Source organism: Anopheles coluzzii, chromosome 3 (assembly GCF_943734685.1).
Source record: "Anopheles coluzzii chromosome 3, AcolN3, whole genome shotgun sequence".
NCBI classification, from domain to species: Eukaryota; Metazoa; Arthropoda; class Insecta; order Diptera; family Culicidae; genus Anopheles; species Anopheles coluzzii.
The window spans coordinates 22758121-22776011 of record NC_064671.1 but is presented as its reverse complement, the minus strand read 5'-3'; the positions used below and the strand labels follow the sequence as shown (position 1 = coordinate 22776011).

At 44.5% G+C, this 17891-nt stretch overlaps 1 protein-coding gene across 23 annotated transcripts in view; it reads right to left on the bottom strand.

The window, feature by feature from the left end:
• Positions 1 to 17891, bottom strand: part of LOC120954768 (probable nuclear hormone receptor HR3) — a 509904-nt gene that overhangs the window by 31839 nt on the left and 460174 nt on the right. For 6 of the 23 annotated variants that reach the window (XM_040374975.2, XM_040374987.2, XM_040374988.2 and 3 more), the window contains exon 1: positions 920 to 2130. The exons of 5 other annotated variants lie outside the window; for them this stretch is intronic. The gene's annotated coding sequence lies outside the window, so the exon portion shown is untranslated. Of the gene's footprint in view, positions 1 to 919; positions 2131 to 4113; positions 4968 to 17891 lie in introns of those variants that run through there. 12 more of the 23 variants (XM_040374990.2, XM_040374992.2, XM_040374991.2 and 9 more) reach the window with 10 other exon arrangements.

The following is a 17891-nucleotide window of genomic DNA, read 5'->3' as shown; positions in this document are numbered from 1 at the left end:
TCATAATGCGTAAAAAGGTCATCATGCACCTTTGCACTCGAAATGTAGAGCGGACGCCTGGTACTTTATGCATTTATGAATCACCATGCGCACGCTTATTGCGCCCCAGTGCACAATGAAGCATTTAAAAGCGGTTTTTTTTCTCTCAATTCTTTCCTCTCCACCAAACACACATTTCTCATCCTGAGTTCAATTGCGTTCTGACATAAATGTAGCAGCGCATGAAAAATTCATCTATATTAATCGGCACCTGCTCGATCGATATGGTATAATAATTTTTCTTCCTCATTTTTACTCACTGCCATTTGTGCAGTGGAAATCATATCTAGATGATTGCAAAAAAAAAAAACAATAACACATTTCACCGGAAGTAGTATGCGTTTGATGTGTGCAGTAGTGGAGTGGAGTAAAATTTAAAGCAAATAAAACACCAGAACCCCGCATGCCTAATGAAGTACAAACAAACAGAGACCGGTAATTATGTTGAAACTTCCCTCACATTCAAGGCCGCAAATGGCACAGTAGAGGAATTAATTATGAATTTGTGCATTGGATTGGTCACGTGCTGGATTCAATGGGTGAATAATGCAACATTGCATACTTAACACAGCCACGAAGCAAAACAACAACCCAAAAAACTAACACACACACGATGGTGCGCAACACAAATCAAAAGTAAATAACTTTTAAACACCTTTTTCCCCTCCCACAAATCACATAACGGTCGGTTACAGTCGATTGAATAATTCGTCAACGATTAACGGTTGGCGCTGCGTGAACTTTGGCATGCCAGTGGTGGTGATGTTGGTGTTGGTAATTGGCTGCCGGGTCATTTCGGTGCTGATAATGTGATTCGATTGATGCGCTTCCCTCCCAAAAAAACCCTGTTTCTGGCTGAAGAGGACCGGGGGGGAAATACCTGTGGAAATTATGCAATTCGGTAAATCAGTTCCGCAATCGCGAGCCGGTTAAAGCCCCAGCAAAGCTCATTTGCATCTCAATTTGAAGCCGCCGGGTGTTGACACAATTGTTTTCACGTTCGCTAGGCACTGGTCGCACACGGAGCGCGCCCTTCCGGCTTTTACTTCGGCCGGGGTTCGTTTCGGTGCACTTTTACCCTGTTTCTTTCTTCCTCTTTCTCTCTCTGAGGGCCACTGCACACGAATGCCCCCGCGTGGATGTTCAGAATGTAGCGCGATGCGTTTCACTTAGCACTCTTAGCAGGACCGATGAACATCAGAGCTGGCAGGCTGCTAGGATCCAGGCCGCCGAGGATCACCCAAACCCAACAACGAAGGAACAACAGTAAAGAGAAGGCGAGAGCGAGAGAGAGAGAGGAAGAGAAAACAGAGAAACGGAGACAGTGCGTGACTCGATGCGAGACAGGAGGAACGGCGGTGGTGGTGGTTAGTGTAAAAAGTTGGGAGCAAATTTTTGGGTAAGGCGAGCGAAGGCGTACCGCGTGTTTGCGCGAACAACCCACCGGCGCGACATGCTGAGCGGGAGTTCATTGACACTGTGGCGAGAGCGCGCGCGATCGTGTGTGCATGTGTGTGTGTGTACATGTGAAACCGTATCTTGCGGTGGAGTGCGGAGGCAAAAATCCTGTAAAAATTCGGCAATGACTACAGAAGGACTCCCACTCAGAAGGGTAGGAGAGGGGGAGCTTGGGGCAAGTGAATTTGCCTCAAAAAGACTCTCATCAAACGGAAAATAGCGAAATCAAAACAAACCCTTCTGTCAAAACTGTGTGATTGACTGTCAAAATCAAGATGCGTTACGGTGCGTTACGATGCGTTAGGCACGCTTATTAAAAAGAAGATTTAAATCTTAAAAAAAACACCATTTCAGGAGGTTCCCTCTGGTACTGGGTCCAGTGTTTATGCGTGCCCACGGGCCAGACCAGCTGTATTCCGATGTGTTTTAGTGTACGGGTATTAACCTCTCCTCTTCACCCCACTATCTCTGCCCTAATCGAACCAACGATTCCGATATCAGCGACGATAAGCGAACAGGTACAGGCCGGCAAATCACAGACACCGACACAGCCCCGCTAGGTGATACGCTTCCTAGCTGAATGTTCCATTATCAACGCCCAGTGACAAACGCTCCCATTGGGGTGCACCCCCCCCCCCCCCCCCCCCACCCAGCTTTTCACTGTATGAGTGTAGCCTCTGCTCACTGCACTTATCAAACGCTGGGCAACGCTAGGTCGGCCTGAGGTAAAGCCTACCACCACAGACAAGGTTCGTAGCGTGGCTTAAGGGGAGGAGAGGTGCTGGTGATAATTGTTCAAGCGAGTGTGGCCACGTTTGGTCAGCCCCGTCTGCTTCCTAACAGACATCCCGAGCGTGTTAGAAGCTGTCCGAACCTGCGCCGCTCGGGGGATGAATATTTGGTTAGCGTTTAGCTCAGTTGATCTAGCAACCGATGGGTTAGACCGGGGATGGGGAAATCGGGGGAGCGGATAAGGGATGCTAGTTTCTCGCGCGCTCTCTCTCCTTCTCTCTTTCTCTCGCGATTTGCCTATTTCTATTGCTCTCGATTGCTTGACGTTTGACGGTTTCACTATGGGAACGCATCGTTTGTCTGCGTGGATGTGTGCATTGTTGGAGCTTGCTGGTCCATGCGACTGTGCTCTGCGTATGTGTGTGTGTGTGCTGCTTCTTTCCTTCAATTCTCTCGCTCACGCTTTCTGCTGCCTCTTCTCTCTTTCGCTCATACTCACAGCCCGCCTGCTGGTCAATCGCGCGGGGAGGGCTGTTCGTTCTCTTTCATTCGTTCTGCCACCCTTGGAAGGAAGATTTCAAAGGCTGATTCATACCACACACACACACACACACACACACACACGGCACACAGAGAGAAAGAAAAAAAAAAACACGCACCCATCTCACACTACCGTTCTCCGTTCTCTCTCTCTCTCTCACTCGTGCTCGCTCACTCACTCGCTCGCTCGTCTGCTCGCTCACACCGCATGAGGGGCCGTGTCATTGAACCTATCCATTTTTCATGTAACAAGAAAGGGATCCACAAACAAACACACACACACACACGCACGCACACATACAGACGGGTAATGCCGGGTCGTGGGAGGCTCAAGTGTCAAATCACGCCGCCCCGAATGGGTGGCGAGCGTTTCCGTGCATGGATTTTCCGCGTGCACTATTATTCCTCGCCTTTCAAAATACTAAACACACACACGCGCACAGAAAAATTGAAAAATTTGTTTGCATTACAACTCTCTTCTCTCTCGCTTTTGCTTCACGTTCCTGTACGATTTACACCGCCTTTTCGCGCTCACCCGATTAGGCGGCGAGATGGTTTTGCGTTGACGTATTTGTCACACGTTGCAGCGTGATTCGGCTGTAATCGATCATCAATCAGTGGGCCTGCACACACACATACACACACACGTTCACTACCATGCTCACTCGCGCGCAAACAAACAAACACACACACACACACCTACACTAGTGTGACGATGGGGATGAAGCATGGAAATAGAGTGAGATAGGGGGGAAAAAACCATCCGTCAACAAATGCTTCACACATATGCTGGAAAAATTGGGCAAACGGGGCATTATTTTGCGTCGGTCATCATCGGTTTGCCGCGTATCATATCCATTGGCATTACCGGGAACAAATACATACACACACACACGAACACAAACGAAAACGCGCATTCGACCATCCGGTGACAAGTAAAACAAAAGAATTGATGCATTGGAACAGACAACACCATCATTTCAAGGTGTAAAAAATAGATTTTAAAATACACACACACACACTACACACGCACACAACCACACAACCTACACACACTCACACGCACAGACACACAACACGCACATGCACTGATAGGAGTTTCAAAAAAGGGGAATTGCATTGAAATGCAATTGACAAAAGTGCATCAGCCACCGTTCCACTCTCTCTCCCTCTCGCTCTCCCCCGGGTGTTGCACCTGTTCCTCGCTTGCGTATCGCAAATCTTTACTGCCTTTTTGCTCAACAACTTTGACCACCCAGCATTGGTGTGCATTGTAGTGATTGTTGGAAATTGGGGAAAACAAAAAAGCAATGGAAAAGCATGTGAATGCAAAATTTTCAATACAAACGTAGAACGACACGTTTCATTCTCGGGTGTGGTGACACACGCATTTGTAGACGACGGCGAAGCGCGAACCATAAACCGAACGGAATGAAAAAAAAAACGCACAGAATCACACACACGCACAATCTGCCTCAGGGCAGAGAATTGAACTCGCGCGATCTCGATCTGCACGGACGAGAGGCGGTCACACGCCGAATGCAACCGAAATGTCGGGGAAGGGAAGCCGCCCTCCCCCAGGGGTAGCAACAATAACAGCACTAACACACGTCGTGGCGTTAAATTCTCCGCTTTCTTCTTTGCTTGCTTGCGTATCACTCTTTCGTGGGCAATAAGAACAACAACAACAACAAAAAGCCACACCACTTTACAGAAATATCATTCGCCAAACCGTCGACACCACTGCACGAGGGCGCAAAAAATCACGATCCCGTGAGGATCGGTGCCGAACATTTCTCTCCCACACAAACACACACACACAGAGCTTCTTTTTTTGCTTCCACACTTTCGAGCTCTCTCTCCCTCTCTCTCTCTTTCTTTGCTTCTTTTGCCGTCGCTGATCACACGATCGTGTCACTAAATCGCACACAGGCTTGAACGCTCTGGACGCGCTGGACGCTGATCTTTGATGCACCACAGACCACAGCAGTGTCACAACGCACGGGCACACTACACTTTCCACGCAGAAAACACAGTGTGGTTCGTGCGAATCGAATCGAATCCCGCAAGTTTCTCCGCCGCCGCAGCACTGACGACTGGGGGGCGCCGACCGGGAAAAAACTCAACAGAACCGCTCCACACTAGCGCACGGAATGCGGGATGATGGGATCTCTCCGGTCGCCGTGTCCCCGGCGAACGGTATACTGGCCGTGCGTTTTTGCCTACGCGACACTCACGCGCCACGCGAGCGAGAGAGCGCTGAGCATCCCGAAGGAGCTCACCGGTGAGTGTAAGGTGTGGGAGCGCATGAGTGCGTGGACGCGCTGTCAATGAACGCTGTCGACCCGCGTGGTTGCGGCGTAATGGCAATAACATTGCGTATCAATTCCAATCCCTTCCCGAAACCCACCCCTGCGTGTGCCACTGTGTGTGTGTGTGTGTGTGTCTGTTCTTTGACACGAAAGGGAAGCAAGCATCACAATCTCCCGATACAACGATCCCACCAGCTGACTGGGTTGGAATGTCATCTCCCGGTGTGTGTGTGTGTGTGTGTGTGTGTGTGTGTTTGTGGTGGAACGCCATTCGGTTGCCATACCGATTCCGCAATCCGCTCGCTTCCTTCTGTTCCCATTCCCCGATTCAAATCGCAACCATCGGGAGAACCGTGAACTTGATTTGTCCTGGGCGGGTTGGCTTTTTAAGGGCAACTAGTGGGGGGGGAGGGTGGGACAAACTGAACCCTCTGCAAATGATGCAAAAGCCCTTTGAAATGAGTCTATCGAGCGAAATTGTCGTATTTTGCCCTGGTGGAAATCGAACGCTTGTGCCGTGGTACGCGAGAGCTCAACTGCAAGCACACACCGTCACCACATACACACACACCGTGTGGTGGCTTGCGGTCATTGTCCTCCGGCGGAAGATGGCTAAAATATTTCGCACTTCTTGCTGGGGCCGGCGACGCAAAAGTACACACGTCGTCGGCGGGACTGTGGACGAACATGACGGTTTGAGCGAATTCCCGCAGGATTTTGTTACATTTTTAAAACACAGTTGAGTGTCAAAGCTTGACTAAATCTCAGCACGCGTTGTTGCTTTATAATTAATGTTTGAGGGAGGCTAAATGCAGGAATGGGATGGGTTTCCCGGTGAAATCTTGCTCAGACGCTCCGGATTTCTGGTACATACCGTTCATACATTGAACATGAAACGCTTACGCTTTTAAAATCAATGAAGACTTACAGCTAGATGTACATCGTGACATCATCATACCTGGAAGAAGAATAAAAATGATAAATTTTATTAGAAACTTGTTGAAACAAACAAACAATCAAGTTTAATGTTCAATTATTGACCCAAACAATTATGTTGGAAACATTGTTTGGGAGCAATGTAAGATGTTATGATAAAAAATGAGAAATTTTATAATTTAAGAATGGTGCGAGGCAAGTTTGTTGAGTATTTTAATGAATTGTGTAATATTATGAAATATTTCACACTATAAACAAGTAATAAGCATGACAATTGATCCTTTTGAACAAAAATAAAGCAAACAGTTTTCTTTAATCAACCGTACTTAAAACCGAAAGACACATTCAATGATCTCAGAATGGACTAGCAATTATAAAATTAGAATATATTAATTAGTAGCATAATTACTATACATGTAGCCTTTACTTTTACATCCTTGTAACGTTTTTTTTTAAATTATGTTATGACTAAAAACGATGTTTTACAAACATGTTTGTGTTAAATACTTTTCGATTCATTTGATATCAATGATTGTTGTTTACCGATTAATCATAAGCGCCATATGCTTAAAAGCAAGGATTGTTATCAAGGAAATTCGTAAGAAGAATGAAAGAGGTTTGAAAACTGAGGAAACAATTGATCTCACTGCCTCTTTAAATTGATGATTCAAGTTCATAAAAAGGAACCACTTAAGTATGAGGTAAAAAAATAAAGCTCAGAAAATACCAACAGAATCTGCAAGTAAACTGACTGTCATGCAAATGCTTGTACAAGATGCACGAATAAAAATGGGGTCTGAATCAAATTGGCAACGTGGACAAAGTTATTTTTAATTTTATGAAATTAAAGGATTTTTTTCCCTAAAATACTGAAGAAATCATTAAGGTTGTTATACAAGAGTGCCCATTTTAAAAGATAAATTACGGTATTTTAAATTATTGTTTGTTTGCATGGTCTATTGTAGATTTTATTGACCAAGTTGACTTGATTTTTGTGGAAATGCCAAAACGTATCTTTGACTCGTTGAAGTAATTGCACACATACATCCGTTTACTGCTTTCCAGTTGTCCAGTTGTCCAATCGTTAAAATGGAATGACTGCCGACAACCAAGTCCTTGGACATACATTTTGGAAGCAGAAGGTAATAAAGTTGTTTCGCACTTAAAAACGTGATTGCCTTTCATGAGAGGTACAAGCATGGATCAGAATGCGTTTTTCTCCCCCTTCTGGTTGGTATCAACCAGCGCTGTTGGTGTGAGGGAAAGGGATGGCGATTGCGAGAAGGGAGATAGAACGAAACGGGCAGGCGTCTGAGTGGGGTTAAGTAAAAGTCGATGTACCCGTAGCACCCACCGCACGGGCAACGAGACTGTTGCCTGATAAGACAACGGGCCTTTCGACTTTGACTTTGCGAGTGCTGAACGCCCAAGAAAGGCCCGACGGTGGAGGAGGGTTGAAGCGGGAAGCGGAAGAACCACAGTGTGTGGAGAGGGGGGGGATGAGGGGAATGGACGAAGAGGAGGGGGAGGAGGAGGCATTTTGCTGCGGTTGGCGAGAAAAATCGCTGCCCGCGGAAGCAACAGGATAAGTAAACACGTCCAAATCAAACCCTTCGAGCGTGTGCATGCGCTATCGTGTATGGGGAGAGCCACCTTTGAATAATACCCACCATCCCACCACCCAGCCAGCAACTACCACCCTCCATCTTCTCCGTATCGGTTGGGTGTGGGGTTTTTCAACTTTTGGGGGAGGTTTTTTTGTTCGTTCTTTTAAACTTTTGGATTGATTTCGACGCGAGGAACCTGTCTGTGTGTTCGTGTATCACCTGCCTAGGGGACGCGAGCGATGAGTGCGCGCATCTTTGGACGGATGTTTCGATGGACGTTCTGTCCGGCGGGTAGGATGGAGGAAACAGAAAAATCGTACAAAAAAGTGCGTCAGCAACCCCAGCCTGACGCGCGTACATGTTGCGTCTGTGGAGGTGCGCGACTTTTGGCGGATTCATCTTCAAACTGACATTTCCCTCCCCCGGTTGGGACACACGGTCACGTCTCTAACGAGATTCGTTTTGACGCGGGCGGAAGAAAACCAAAATACACACGCGTACGCGCACACATGGCGTTTGTGGTCGCGTACGTACGCAAACCATCCCGTAACCACACACACACATGTACACGCCAACCGAACTGGCCGTTTGCGCTTGCCGGCGAGCGTTACGCGCACCCGAAAAGAACGGACCAGTTTACACACTGTAAAGGGGGAGGGTAAAGGGGAGTGTGTGAGTGTGTGTTACGAACGCAACGGGAGGGCAAATGAACGGATAGAACAGGAAAAGAAGCGCGCGCGCGCGCTCTCGAGTCCCACTGGGTCTTGGGCGGTGTGTACGCGCGCGTGTGTGTGTGTGCGAGAGAGGGGCAGAAAAAATTTGTTTGATAATAATTATATTGTTATCTTTGTCACGCGGTCGGTCGTTGACCCCTTTCGGTCAGCTGTGAGCGTAAGCGATGGCACGCGATGGCACTCACTCCGTTCGACCGTTCGAGAGGATGGGTGGTCGGGAACTCGCGAGCGGAGACACCTGCGCGCGCGCTCAGCAAACTGATAAGGGGAAGGTGAGTGGCGTGAGTGTGTGAGTGACGCGTGTAGGGTATTGAGGCACTCAGCTCATTCTACGCCAGACTTTGGTGCGACAACATCGACCGATGGAGCTGTGTCTGCTGGGCGCACGAGCAATGAAGCAGTTCAATGAAGACGATACGGGGAGTTGAAATAATTTGGTTTAAAATAAATGTTGATCAAACAGAAATCATTGCCAGTGTGAAATTAAATGCTTACAAAGTATTTAAATACGCTCTTACTGAATAAAAAAAATATTTAAATACATCAATGCCTAAGGTCTATAATCACAATCTGAAAGCAGTGTTTACAACTAAACTTAAAGTACGTTTGAATTCTAAAACACGAATGTGTTTATGTTTAATGAACGAGTGTAAAATAATATCGACAAGTTACTCTAAGTTTAAAGGGATTATAAAATATAGATTCTCTGTACGAGAGAACACATAAATAAGCCATAAAAGAAATGCAGTCCGAGGTGCGGCTGCAGCACCGCATGATTGATGGCATGCCGGGTGAAATTGGCTTTCGAAACGACAGGCAGAACAAGCAAGCGTTCGTCGAGACAAGCCAAAATCCAAATCGAAGGAAAGAGAAAAGAAAAAAAACATACACCCATTCAGACACAAAACCATCCCAAAATAAACTGTTTCCAGTAGCAACCGTCGTTGCTCGGGCGACACGTTTGGTTCTCTCCGCCCCATCTCGCCAACGGGTATCCCCATGGAACATGGAAAAATACATTCCCAGTCCCCCTCCCACACACACACACACACGCACGCTAAGCCTTGCTTCCCAATAAATCGTCCGTAATTAATCGACTGCCTTCCTCGGTTACTGCGTTAGCCTGGGAGGCAAAGGATCAACCATGGGGTTCCTGCCGGGCAAGAGCACATCACTCAAACCTCGTGTTTGCGACGCACCGGATTTCGGATACAATGATTTAATTTAGATAAAAGCGTCAAGCTGTCTTGTGGGAAGAATGGAAGGAAGGAAGGAAGGAAAAAAACAGCGCAAGCAAGACACACTCGAAATGTCCTCCGTTGTGGTCCGCTTTGACGACGAAAGGGAATTATGGAGGGAAATTGTTCAACACCCCATGGTACAGTGGGTTTTCGTATGCTTTCCCACTACGGTTATGAATTTTGGTTTGTGACAGCCCTGTGTTTCACTTTCACTTTTGATTGTTTTTGGCGGTGGAGAGGTGACTGTTTTGTTTTTTCGACAGCTGTTTCAGCTCTTTCTTTCCAAAGGTTTAACCCGGGTTGAGTGGTCTGAACATAGACAGCCCTTCATTGATTACAAACACAAGCCGCTCTTATGTAAGACAATTGATAAGTGGCCACAAAAGTGATTTGTCAAGTATCGTAACTCGAAAAATGGTTTTGTTTAGTGTTAAAAATGACTTACAAAAACTTATAAAAGAGGGGACCTGGGTTGCGTATTTTTATGAGTTCCCATCCCTTGGCACACGTATCCGATAAGGACGCATTAAAATATCTCCCATCGTTCTATCGTCCCCAGTACCACCCGTAAAAAGAATCTTTCGCGTGACAAAAACCAATTCAGGGTAGCGTTTGCTACCCCATCTTGTGTAGGCATTCTTCCACATAGCATGCGCCGGTAAGAAGCCGATTGAACGACCGCGCTAGTTCCCCGCGGAAGTAGGCTAATTGTATGCATTTTCACGTGCTACCGTACAGCGAGAGGTTGGAATGTAAATCTTAATAATGAAATTTATTGACGATACGCGGCAAACGTGCAATAAATCACCGAAAGTTGTCGAGCGTTGGCTCAAAGAGCCTCGGGAGCTTAATGGTGCGGTAACGCGGCATTGCGGAACAGCCACGCGTAAGTTCATATAGGTTGATATCATACCGCCAGCGTGAACCAGCGTACCAAAAGTTCTGTTAAAATAGAGGTCAATACTGGTCACGCTTGAGCTGGTGTCCTCGAAAGTGAAACTTCACCCTTTGATAGCCCTTTGATCTGTTCGGCCACCGACACCACCACAACGGTGCAAGGCTGGTGTGCGATGCAGTTCGGCACACCCTTCGGCATCTAGCCGGCCCAGCTGTTTGCTCAAGGATAGGAAGCATTTCATGGTCAGATCGAACGAGCCAGCGAAAACCGTACCTACAGAACGGAAACGCACTCGTGGCGTGGGGGCGGCGAGTGTGTATGAAGGGATGAAGAGAAAACGTGTAGTAAAGCAAAGAATTGGCTGTTTTTTTGTTTGGTGTCTCCTCTGACGCCTCCAATCGACGACTCCGGCCAAGTGAAATCGTCGGCAATGCACGTGCGCAAACAAAACCCAAAAAAGAAACATAAAACGGATATTAAAGAACATACCAGCGAGCATGCACGCGTACGTGCATCCGTGGAAACACACACAAAAAAGGGAAAACTGCGGGCAAGCAGACTGTTGCAGTTAAGAACAAAGTTTCCAATTTGTAGCATATTTCGGTCGGTTGCACTCTGGCGGGTGGGTAGTTAATGCTATTTTCTTTAGTTTGCTCAGTGACAACGGGGCAACGAGGCGGTTCGTGACATTGGGCGAGTGCACTTGCTTGAAGGTCGTTCTTGACGATCTGTCGCTCGGTATTGAATTTCTCCCGCTGCAGGCAAGCGATCATGGAGGTTGCATAGAACGCGCTCGATTGCAATGCGGAGGATCTTTGTTAGCAGATAGCAAATAAATTGGGATTGTTTTTGTTCAAAATCACTGTTTAGGATGAATTTTTACATTTTTTATTATGCATTTTGAACTAAAATCTAATAAAACATTGCAACGTCGAGAGTAGTTTCATGAAGTTTTTTTTCAAAAGATATCTGTGAAAGGAGATAAGTTAATTGCAATACATACATGCATGATTTATAGACTCCAAAAAAATATATTTAAATTATTCGTAATTAGTCGATTGCCTAAAAATTGTAATTCTTGTTTCATCGTATTCATCGTATTGTTCTTGATGTAATAAGCATTTTTTCCAAAATTTTTGTAGGCTTCAATTTTTCATCTCAATGATTCTAAACCGATCGTTGTATTTCGCACATTAGTAACAACTTTTTTGCTTCATTTTTTTCTTTACTTTTTTATTATATTTTATGAATGCTACAATTGTTTGATTTCTACTTCAATACCGACTCTTTCAAAATATGTTACAAACTCAAGTAAATAGAACTATACTCTGAACTGCTTCTTGTTTTCAACTACTGCCAAGAGCGTACTAGGAAGGAATACATGCTGAGGTGTATGTTGCTCATTCAAGAAGCAATCAATTGATTGTTAAAACTATTCAAAAGACAGGTTAAAAAATGATTTCACAAGCTTTTAGCGTCACACATCTGTGTGCATCAAAGTTTAGGCTGGTGGTTTGAGCAATCAATCATTTTTAAATTAACCTTAATATTTATCTTTTCGCTAGCTTGCTTTATTGCATTTATAAATCCATTAACAACTCAGCTAAGCACTTTTTTATCTTGTCGCGAACCACCACCCTCCGGGTGGGCGGGATAAAAGCGAACTTCATTTTCGCCATGCCAATTACAAGCGGCGTTCAATTTTATCATATACTCATAATTTTCTAGCCACCGGCCCCTGACAACCGCACACAACCGCCCAAGGACACTGCTCGAAGGCTTGTTGCGTGCATCGTGATGCACCGGAATCATTGGGGCTGGGGAGGGTTGGGTAGTACGACCATAGGGGCCGGCTAGAACAGACTAGGCACGCTTTCCATAGCGCGTGTTCCACCGGTACATTGACACTTTTGTAGTTCAAGGTGTTGCGGTACACCGTACCCATGTAGCGCCCCTATAGAATCCACCGCTACAGCTGCTGGCTGATTAGAAGTTGCAAAAACAGCAAACAACCGCACCATAAGAGAAGTTCTAGCTTCTCTCGCACAACCCTTACCCTTTATGACTTCTACGTTCTTGCACCGGGGTAGTAGTGGGGTCGCACCGGGGGTCTGAGGGCACCCACCATTTAGACAACTTTAGAAACTTGCATCGCATACTTGCAGGCACACTGCACAGGGTCTGCGTTACGCAATGGTGCGAAAACAAGCAACAACAACATAGCAGCGGCCGCAGCATGCAGTCGTGGTTTGGGGCCAGCAGCATGGCTAGAAAACGGATAATTAGTATCAATTTAGTTTCCCATCGCGAGACCCTTTGCCTCGGCTGCCGTCGCCCAACCGCACGAGTCATGATGGCGATGACCGGGGGGCCATTTTGATGGTTAGCTGTCGATTAGATGTCTCGATGGTGGTTAGTAGCGTGTTTTATTGTGTGCTAAAGATGCAGAAAAAAACCACGATACGATGCGGTACAATGGGGGAAGATGGAAAAGGGAAGGTAAGTGTGTGAGTGTGTGTCGGGATGAAAGAGAGGATTTTATTCAAATTAATTAAGCAGGCGTTTGGTAAACTTTGCGCAATGAGCCGCGGTTTTAGCACTTTATTCTTGAATTAATTGCTTCATTTGTTTATTAAATTTCATGCAGCAAATACTGTGTTTGTAAATTCCCATTTTCATCACTGCTTGTCCTATTTTGATCATTACATGATTCTTTAACACAAGCTAAGAAAGATGTACTGCGTGTGATCTACGACCAACGATGGTATTCTGTAGAGCAAAAAAAGCTAATTCTTCCTACGCAAGGAATGTGTACCTTCGCCGATCGCGCCCGCTGACCATCTATTGCGACCATTACGCAATACAGCTCACCTTATGTGTGTGTGTTCGTGTGTTAGATTTTTTTCTACACCCCTTGCTAGCCGGCGGACGCAATAGGTTGCCTTCGCCAAAGATGTGCCACGCAACCACGCACGACAACGACAATTTCCTTTTTCCCACACTTTTTCGTCCGTCGAGTGGCCGTCTTCTGCCCGATCGTCCGATGCCGGATGCCTCTGCCGGTGGAGCGGTGTATGATTTTGTCGAAACTCACGATTTAGCGTGATGATCGTTCGATTGCACCGCGGCCGTCGTCGATCGATCACCCGTAACGTGGCGAAGCTACACGCAAGCCGCACATAGAGCCATTGCCGCCGCCGCAATAATCATTAGGTTAAGCTTAGATTCGATTTTTGCGCTCGATTAGTGGTTCGCTCTTTTTTGCGGAAGACAATACGAGGTGGCTTTGAGGGGTATTAGATCGCTTTGGGCCGTTAATTACGTGCAGATTGCTGTGATGCAAACAGAATACGTTCTGTAAGGTCAACGCGATTTCATTTGGTGGGATCGATTGCATCACTAATGGATCTGATAGGGGAGAAATAATGGCTAAGTTTCTTGCATTCTTATCGTAGGTTTAAGCAAACGTTTGATAGGGAAAATTTTCTATGCTTCTCCCTTGTTTTTACGTCCACGATACGCATTTGCGTGCTTCTCTATTCTAACGGATTGCTCACATTAAACGGCCGTTTGGAGCGTTGCCACATGATAAATTGAGAGATGTGCAGGAAAGAGCACACAGCACTTGGGGGAAGCAGCTGAGAAAGCAGCGCTACATCGCGGGAGAAGTATGCTCGCAGCATAAACATAGAATGTTGCGTTGCTTCTCGTTAACCAGAGAAAGAGAGAGCCGCGATTGCTACTGGCGAAGAACATGCCGAAGACGTTGCACTCTCATGCGGTGAGCCGTTCTTGCTGGGCGTGCGAGTGAGACGGGACAGGGGAGCGCGTGTTGTGTGAGCGGGAGAAAAGAACAACATCGAGCAGCGGGTTCATTCGCACCTACAGTCGTTCTCGAAAGTTGTGATGCGTTGTGGAATATTTTTATGTAAAATGTTTAATATTGTGAATGTTTTAAAGATTTGGAAATAACAATGAATTAAAAAAGATATTTAAAGTGATATAATTATTACATTTTCATGTAATTTAAAAAGTAACGTAAAATTGAAAAAGGCTGTAGTATTTATTTAAATTGCACAAAAAAACCTAATCAAACTTTTTTAAACAATAAATAATATTTACAATATATCATAAAGTTACAAACACAAATGTTTAAATGGTTTTGATAAAATTGTTCATAAAAGAAAGTAAAAAACAAAACGTTCTATTCAACACCATATGTCTGCGACTGTAAGTGCATTGACCCAGCTTGACGATGACCCACTTACGAAGCGAAACGCGGTATGCATCTTCGTTCTTTTTCGCGTTTCGCTCTCGCACTCACCCCTCCCAGGGGGGGAGTTGCTGTCGTGATGGTGGTAGTGTTTTTATGACTCTGAATGTGTGTGAGTGTGTGCGGGCGCGTTGCTCCGATGGGGTGGAAGCATCGTCATCGAATCGATTGAAACCGTAATGGTGACGCTGTGTGTGTGTGTGCTTCGTGCTGTGTGTATTATTTTTTTTTTGCTGGGAAGTTGAGAGACGGGGCGCACGCTTCACGACGTCAGCTATATATCGGCTGTCGCCATAGAACCTCCGGTACCCACCTTCCACGCCCGCCTTGAAGCTGTTGTTTTGAGAATGGGAATGGGCTTACAGCAACCAATGAGGGAATTAATTTCAAATGCTGCACCATTGAAAGCTTTGCAAACGCTCCCTTACAACCCGTGCTTGGTGCGGCTTGGACGCTGGCGAAGGAATCACGAACAATCACGTGCCAACGTAATTCGATTCGCAGTTTGCAACAGAAGGAAAGAGAGGTAAGGAAGCAAAGCAGAAGGTACGGTGACGTTGTTGCTCGTGATGTAGAAAGGAGTTGTAAGGACGTTTGTGAGTGCTAACAAGAATGTAGTTTATTTGTTTTACTATTATTATTATGTTTATTGTTGTTATTATTATCATTATTAGTTATGTTTTATTATTTTTTATCATAATTGTCATTATTATTATTTTATTATTTTATTATTTTTATTGTTATTATTATTGTTATAATTATAATAATAATAATAATAATAATAATAATAATAATAATAATAATAATAATAATAATAATAATAATAATAACAATAATAGTAATAAAATAATAATAATAATAATAATAATAATAATAATAATAATAATAATAATAATAATAATAATAATAATAATAATAATAATAATAATAATAATAATAATAATAATAATAATAATAATAATAATAATAATAATAATAATAATAATACTAATAATACTAATAATAATACTGATAATAATAATAATGATAATAATAATAATAATAATAATAATAATAATAATAATAATAATAATAATAATAATAATAATAATAATAATAATAAGAATAATAATAATAATAATAATAATAATTAAATAAATTAATAATAATAATAATTATTATTAATATTATTATACTTTTATTATCATGTTTTAATAATAATAATACAAATATTTAATTAGAATAGTTTTTAATGCAGAGAGATCATAGTATATTACTTTTCTTTCCCAATTTACTTAAAAGAGTATTTGAAGATTAAAATAAACTTTAGATACATTTTTTAACAGTTCTGAAGAACAGTAAGAAACAATTTAATTCTGAAGAAAAAAGAGGCATATAATCGAAACAATAATAATATATTTAAAAAAGCTACAAATCTTGAAAGTTTCAAAGAAAAAGTAAAAACAGCTAGGGATAAACGATATAAACCGTGACAAATCCCCAAAGTAAAATATCACACATTGTGTTCAGCAACATACTGACCATATGTTATCATCATTCATGTGCCTTTCCGATGAAATTTGCGCAACCGCTGACCTTTTGAAAGGAACAATAAATGCGATTCAAGCACACACACACACACAAACTCAACTCCATGATTCCAATCCTTTTACGTACAAAAGTTGCCAAATTTCCTGGAAGCGAATTACCATACAGTGCCCATCGTTTGCGCACTACCTTTACGCACACATAAACAAATGCCATGCCATCGGTTCGATTGCACCGCGCTACAGGAAATGCGACTATTTATTGCATCTGATTGCGCCCCAAAGACCCAGTCCCTTCTTTGGTGGTGAAAGAATGTCGTTCTCCACTACGGGCACGGGGTTCAGTCAAGCGCAGGCACAGAAACATATCTCATCCCAGTTATCCTTGAGTACCACCCCAAAAGGGGGGAGGGGGGGAGTGTGGAACGCGAATAAAGGTGGTATGCAAATTATTTACGAATTCCACCACTCCAGGGGCCAAATTTTTGGGGGGCGAGAGGCGAAGCCTGACAGTCAGTTTGAGATGAAATGTGTCAAAATTTGACAGCTGCTTTCCGAAATCGATTCAAGCGGGAGAATGTTGCCGCTGGATGATGTGATGGAAGTGCTTTTGTGGTAGTATGACGATACATATACACTGACTGACTGGTGCAAAACACATTAATCGATAGCTGATTGTATCTTCAGCGTGAAGTCACTATTTACTATTGTTTTTTGAAAGCGATTTGATGAAGGGGAACACAATCCCAACGCCTTTAAATCCACACTACTCAAACATCCATTCCAGTCAGTCAGTCAGCCACAACAATGCTAGATAACAAGGTGCAAATGGAGTAACTTTAGCGCGTACTACACTCCACAGACGCAGTGATTGCACTTGATGGTGCAGTGTCGCACAAAGGCGCGTCGAACGGTGCAAATGAAGCGCACACACTTTTCATGCGAGCATCATCAACCGACAGTCGCGCTGCGCTCCCAGCGCTTTGGCTGGCTTTCTTTACAGAAAGGGGGCTTTTCCAATGGCACGCTGTAGGGCACTTTTCCCTTTTTCCACCCCTTATGCTGCTCCATGCCGTCCTAACCGTTCCGTTTCCTCCGCCTCTTAGTGTTTGGTATTGTGTGTATGTGGTGCGCTGCGTATAAAACACAAATCATAACACAAACATATGGCGCGTTATGAGCGGGCGCGAAACTGGAGCTGGATGATATAACACGTGTTACAAAAGCCAATTAAAAGTCGAGCCAAGCACGCGCACGAATGGCTTCATTACACTCTTAGCACGACCCACAGTGCGTACCCAGTGCAGTGCGGAATCGAAATCGAAAGGGGAAGACGCGTGGGGCGGTCAGGTGGTATCTTGAAATGCACTTTTTATTCACCACGCCACGCCAAAGAGTCGGAAGCAAGGCGTGTCCCTCTGTGCGTCTCTCTCTCGCTCTTCGTCACTGGGCTAATGTTGTTGTTCGCGTAAAGTGCCACTCCTGCCAAAGGGTTCGGATGGTGTTGGGGCGGTAGTGAAAGTGATTTATTTATTTGTTTGCGCCCTTTTTTATATGCGACAGCATCTTTGTTGCAAGTGTCGGACTACCAGGGC